This window comes from Urocampus carinirostris, chromosome 1 (assembly GCF_059441175.1).
Source record: "Urocampus carinirostris isolate Australia breed hairy pipefish chromosome 1, RoL_Ucar_1.0, whole genome shotgun sequence".
Taxonomy (NCBI): Eukaryota; Metazoa; Chordata; class Actinopteri; order Syngnathiformes; family Syngnathidae; genus Urocampus; species Urocampus carinirostris.
This window is the reverse complement of record NC_142349.1, coordinates 52,040,579-52,047,836: the sequence shown is the minus strand read 5'-3', so window position 1 is coordinate 52,047,836 and position 7,258 is coordinate 52,040,579.

Below are 7,258 nucleotides of genomic sequence, written 5' to 3'. Positions count from 1 at the left end.
GAAGGGCCCATTTCTCCCCTCCCCTCCCTTCCCTTTCTCTATTCTTTTTGTGTATCTGTCACTCTGCTGGCTAACATAACGGCTGTTCAAAGGCCCGCCGCCGTTCAGGCATTTTGAGAGTGCTGGACACCCAAAGTTCCTGTGCGTCAGCCTTGACGTCAATCCATCCAAACACTGTGATCGCTGTTTGGAGGAGAAGCTTTCAGTGGGTAGTGAGGTGGGCTTGTTAGCATAGTTTGGTAGTGAAGCACAATGAAAGGCATGAACAACATGAATGGAGAAATGGGTGGGAAGCGAACTGGATAAGCATGGGCATTTGTTCAACAAACAGCTTTCGATACTCTTTCATGCACAGAAATAAATCAGCACTCATAATATTAAGTACCCAACATTCCATTAAGATTAGATAAACGTCAAATTTCTATTTCGACCAAATTACTTTTACCCTGTGAAAAATAAATTTCCATTTTCATTTCGTGAAAGAGTGTTCTTGAATACATTTTTTTCATGATCAAAAACATACACTGCCAAGCGGAAGTATTGGCCCAAACCGAGAACATTTTGACATATTGCCATATTTCAGGCTTCAAACTTATAGATGAAAAAAAACCCTCAACATATTGTTTAAGAATGAACAACATGCACGACAGAATTGTGAAATGGAAACATATTCTTTCAACATTTTATATAATATTTTTGACGAAAAAACTGAAAAGGACGAATTGCAAAATTATATGCCCCCTGTTCTCTCAGCTCAGCCAACCAACTCCAGAAGTTACAAGATTACTTTTGAATGAGCCAATGTCAACCTAAATGAATAACAATGACAAAAAGAGTGCACTTGTGTATTGTTAAGCCTCACTTTAAATGCACCTGTTTTGTGTGACGTCTGTGAAAGGAGAAAAGACATTGGGATTTAGTTGTGGAAAAAAAATCACACCAGGAATGAGATACAAGACAATTTCACATTTACACATCCCCCGGAGCACTGTGCAAGCAATAATATCCAAATAGAGAGAGCCTCAAACCACTGCAAACCTACCAAGACCTGGCCGTCCCTCAACTATAGAATATAACTGTGTCTTGAGTCTAGATTAAAAAACTCTTACACTGAGGTTGCAGATCTTATCTCCCGGGGTAGAGCATTCCACATCACCGGGGCCCAAATGGAAGACGCTCTCGAGCCTTCAGATTTCTTCTTGGCTCTTGGAGTCACTAGTAGACCAGCATTTTCCGAGCGGTGGGTCCAAGCAGGAACGTAGGGGGAAATTAAATCAGAAAGATAAGAAGACTTCAATACAAAATATTGTATGTAAGTAACAGAACTCTAAAGTCACATCTTAAACCGACAGGGAGCTAGTCCAAATTGACTAAAATTAGGGTGATATTACTAAACCTTTTTCACTTAGCATTGTGACGTCAGATAAAGTGTGTGTGTCATCCTGTGCGTGCGTATATTCTCACTTTTGTTACCATCTTACAGCCTTTTTCAGGATTTTTACTCTCATTTTGAAGACCAATAGTCCTTATTAGGAGCTTTTGGTGGACCTGATGTGGCCAGTTCCCTTTTTGGGGTTTTAGAGTAAAATTTGAGTTAGATTTTGGTCAGGGTTAGGATAAGAGTGGTGTCAGGCCAATCGGGTAAGGGGCTAAAAAATGCACTGTCAATGGAATGCCTCAACTAGGATAGAAATACCGAAATGTGTCTGTGTTTGTGTGCGTGCCCATGTGTTTTTGTATGTGTGTGTGTTTTTACCATGTTTCAGATGAAATGCTGAATAAATAGTGTTTAGTCTGTATCAGTAGATGTCATGGTACCCATAACTGGATGTGTCACATGAGCGCACACACGTTTTCTGTCCTCAGCAACAGCACTGTTACTTAGAGATTGATTGCAAGGAGGGTGTGTTTCCACGGCAACCCTTGTGGCTGAGTCATCTTCACCGCAGTGCCTGTGCTTCATATGCACACGTGTTTCCATTTTCATTCAATCGCTCATTCACCTTCATACTGCTTCAATCAAACTTTAAAATTGGTGAGCATTAGCAGGTTTGAGAGCCAGAGATGGTCCTCAGCTCTGAGGATTATTTGACCGTTTGTTTTTAGCATTGCATTGTTGGCTATCATTATCCAACATGAATTGCGTATTAAGGAATGAATGAGTATTTCTCTTCGTCTTTTTAACGGCCTGTCTGAGAGGTCTGACCTGGAGCATTTATTGTCCGAAATGCAAATCAATTTTCAAGTTGAAGGGTCAGCCTACATTCAAACAAGTACTCCTTTCCATCCATATGTTTGAAATTACCTTTGTAGGAGAATCAAGTCCTCCTTTAACAAGCTTATTTGTTTATAGTCAGGCTTGGGGAATAATGGAACACACGTAAAGGCATTACTTTATCAGGATACAAAAATAATATAGTGGTATTCTGTTACAGTTACAGAAAAAAAGAAGTAATCCAATTACTGGAACATTTTGTAAAAATAAGGATTACGGTACTTTGCAGGATTACGATTTTATTTGAAAGGATTTATATATATATATATATATATATATATATATATATATATATATATATATATATATATATATATATATATATATATATATATATATATATATATATATATATATATATATATGAGTCTAGACTTGCCTGCCAGCAGTCCCAGACATGTCTTCTTATAAAAACGACTGGCACGTTGGGATCAACAAAACTTAATCAAATAAATGATATTGTTTTTTTAAATAAAGTTGGATATCAAGCACACTTACAATTCACTAACAATAACACGATATAGGTCACCATACTAATAAATATTCTGCAGACAGCTGTGGTACAATACTAGAAGTCTCGGCGAGTCACGGCAAGCAATTGAGTGAGATTAAGTGTATAAGAAAAAGACTTCTGGCAATGTCAAATTGGACCAAAAATATTTATTCTACCCAGAGCTTTGTGAGATCCGGAAACGTAAAGCCTTTTGGGTGGGCCACTTCCGCATTGCAAGAACCATGAGCTTATTAAATGTATTTACAAAGACCACTTTTTTTCTCTAAGGCACAGAACATGTAGTTCTCCTCCCCACAATTATGCAGATATGTTGCAAAATATTCCATGCAGTAGGAGAAATTTAGTCTCAAATTTGATCTATCTGGCTTGTTTCCTCTAGAACTGTGACATCATTGAAGGAAAACAAAATGTCGAATCCCTTTAACACAACAAGTGAGGCAGCCCCAAAACAGACGGCAGATGTAGCAGGCAACGATAACATACTGCTCATTTCTGCTTGGTAAGATGGGAATTTTGCTTATCCTGTCATTGGGGGCCTTGTGACTGTTTTTTTCCAAGTTGTATGCTTAAACCTCCAAAAGATTCATGTAGTTAGTTAACCTGCCACCGTTTAAGCGTGCGTTCCCTTTTTGCCTTCGCCTCCTTCAGCCATTGTGGCTTTTCCCTTGGGTTTTTTTGGTGCGTGTGTCACGGTTATTATTGTCCAGCTAGCTACCTGTTTGCGTTGGCGCTTCCAAGGCCTTCCAGTTTAGTTTGCTCATGGTTGGTGCTCGTTGGTTGCTCACCATGTGTTGTTTGGCTGGTTAGCCTGGCGTTAGCACTGGTTTTGCGGTATCCTTCAGTTTATTCCCGGCCGGCTTTGCATTGTCGCAGTAGCCATTTTTTGTTGTTGGTTACTGGTTAACCTGGCTGCTCACTGCGTGTTTTAGCTCTTTGTGTGTTATTTTGACCAGTTAGCCTCATTTTGGCCACTCTCCATTTGTTGTACCATTACTGCACCCACAACGACACAATGCCTAGGGATTCCCTGCCAGAACCTGGCTCAAAACCTTTCTGACTAGTTAACGTGTAAACCAATAGGGTGAGTGGCTTGATGGGCTGTCGGTGTACTTCACATGACGTCACAGCTGAGGAGGTCAAAGATGAGACAGTCTGTCTTCAAAATGCATTATCTAGCTAAATTATTGAAATATACAGAGGAAATCTGAACAGATTCTATGCAAAAAACATGTACTGTAATTTTCCAAACAATAAACCAAGACTTTTGTTGCAAGCTTTCAACCCTGTGGCTTATGCGATGATGTAGCTGATTTATGCATTTTTTAACAGCAGCAGTATAGGTAAAAGTGAGACAGGTGGAATATACTGTATGTGTCAAGAAAGACGCAAGTTTAATGTTACTTCGCACTCAATGCATGAATAAAATTTGCATGAACAGACCTCCATCCTTAAAAATACCAAAATAAATGCATATGACGCAGCTTTTAAGTTAAAAGCAATCAAAATTGCTGATAAAGAAGGAAACAGCTGCTGCATGCAAACTTGACATAAATGAATTGATGGTGAGAAGCTGGAAATGGCAGGGTGAAGAACTTGAGCAATATAAAACGACAAAAAAACTTTCAGAGGTAAGAAAACCAGGTGGCCCAAAATGGAAAATATTTTAGAAAACTAGCAAACTGAACACACAGAGCAAATGGCCGAGGTGTTTCTACTGTGCAGATCAGACTGAAAGCAAAAAACACTCGCCATTGAAAGAAAATTCAGGATTTCAAGGGAGGACCATCATAGTGTCAGAGAATTATGAAACGAAGATCTGTCCATGATGGCATGAAGAACTCTGTCTCACCAAGTCCATTCAAACCATGATAGCAGATAATTCAATCAGGCCAGACGGCATCATATGCCATGTTGCTGTTGTGTTATTGCTGCGTCACAGGCACGGTTTGTCACAAGCCAGAAACGGAGAAAGGACCCAGTAGTGTTCGTTTTACTCAGTTTTATTGATAAAGAGAGAGAGCAGTGCTTGCTTCCACGATCCGATGATCGACGGACACGGGTAGCAGGTGGCAGGAACAAGGAAGTGGCACTTCCGTGTCAAGCGAGGATAATCGTAGGCAGCAGGGATACTGGTCGATAGCCGGGACGGGAAAAGAGGTCGGCAACAGGTATCAGGCGGGAATCAGGGCAAAACAGGTTGATGGTCGGGATGGAAGAGCAGGGCAGAAACGGGTCTAGAAACAGGTCGGCAACAGGTATCAGGCAGGAGAAAACTGGGCAGGAAAATGTCGGAAGGTATGGAGCTTGCCTAGCTGGGAGCATACGTCTGAAACGGTCAGACAGCTTTCTCTTGGAAGCCAGGGGTTTAAAAAGAGTCTTTGAACCAATCAGCGCTCAGGGCTGTTGGCGCTAATTGGGCAGTCACAGGTGACCTCAATCAGCAATCATGACTGTTTGGAAATGAAACTTAAGGTACCGTATTTTCCGCACTATATGGCGCACCATGTTATAAGGCGCACCTTCAATGAATGATATATTTTAAAACTTATGCCATACATAAGACGCATCCCATTATAAGGCGCTATAAGTGCATGCTGGTTTAAGATCAGGTAATTGTGCAATTTTGTAATTGTAATCCTGTGCAGTCCTTCGAGACTTTTTTGGGATTAAGGGCTATTTACGGTAAATAAATGTGACGACTTGACTACAGTAGAGAATGTAGTTACTTTATGCAACCTCTAGATGTTGCCACGCTCAAGGGAATGTCAACAAAACATCCAAAAAGGTCAAACTTTATTAACAAACAAGCTTTCCACAACTCCATTCACTCCCAAAATAAATAAACAGCCGTTTTATTATTTTCTCTGAGGTAAAGCATTTTCGTGACACATCTTTGAACAACATCGACATATCATTTTATTTTTTTGTCCATTTAGTCAACACGCAAAGAAAAAAACGTCTGATACTGTTATTTTAAATGAAACGTTAGTGCAATCGCAATAAAGTGACACTCGTAATGTGCAAAAACAACGAGTGCAAAGCAATAACATAATAACTGTAAAATGTAAAACGTAAACACACAAAAGAAAAACAAAGATCACTCTATAAGCTCCTCATCGACGAATCCCTCGAATTCTTCTTCTGCTGTGTTCGAATTGACCATATCTCAGTGAATGGGCCATCCAACACGTCCGGTGTTTTTGTGCCAGCGCTGTTGCCTTCATACGTATAGTTATCGTACTGACACTTCTGCTTGCCGCTCTTTGTTGAACAACCCACTGTTCAAGTGTCTCCTCTAACTCTGGCCATCTTGCTTTATTGCCACGGAAACTTTGTTGAGTTTTCCTTACTTGGCGGAGCTTATCTTCATCCTTTCTCCACTTCCGTACCATCGATTCATTTAAGTTTAACTCTCTCGCTGCCGCTCTATTGCCGTGTTGTGCTGCGTGACTGATCGCTTTGAGTTTAAACTCGGCGTTGTACGCGTGTCTCTTAACAGGAGCCATTTTCTTATACAAATGCACGTATGAAAGAGAATCTCGCTCTCTCTCTCTCTCTCGCTCTCTCTCTCTCTCAAACGTGACATTCTGAATAATTCTGCGTTTGTTTAAGGTAAATTGTGCTTTACATCTTCACCAGTCATAACCCTGGATTCAGACAAATACTGTATTTGTTGAATATGAATTAAGCAGTTTAATGGGGTAGCCATTTTGCCACTTAGTAAACAAATACAACACGAGCCCCGGCAACAACCAATCGTTTAATATTTCCCAGTATGCACAGCGCGAAAAATGGAGTCGGCGGCTGTTTCTCGTAGTTGCGAGACCTTGCGAATTTAATATTGAGCCATATATAAGGCGCACTGTGTTATAAGGCGCATGGTCAGCTTTTGAAAAAAAATAAGACTTTTAGGTGCGCCTTATAGTGCGGAAAATACGGTATATTATCAAAACTGGAAAACTCTTTCTGTGTACTGCCTTTTTTCGTAAATATTTCACGTTTAAATGTGGGGACATGTGGCTTATAGACAGGTGTGGCTTATGTATGTACAAAATGTTTTTTGCTTTAATAATGTAGTGGGTGAGGCTTAAAATCAGGTGCACTTATTAGTCTAGAAATTAAGGTACTGTTTCCTCACATTTGCACGTTTTAGAAGTAGTTAATACCTTTAATTGCATTTAAAGGTTGTGTGAGTAATTATTGTTGTGAAACCAATTTTTTTTTTGTACTTCACTCACTTGATGTAAACATAAGTTACTTCACATTTTTTGAGTTGCACTTAAAATTGAATACCATGACTGTAGCCCCACCTTGACGTGCGCTGATAACTTTGTGTGCGAAAACTAACGGTAAACTCTTGGCAGCTTTGTTCCTTAGCAGACTAACATGCCATTAAACCATACTTTTTTTCTGTGGTATCTGCTTGTCTAACGTCTTTGACAAAGGGAGGAAACAAGTATCACTGTCTA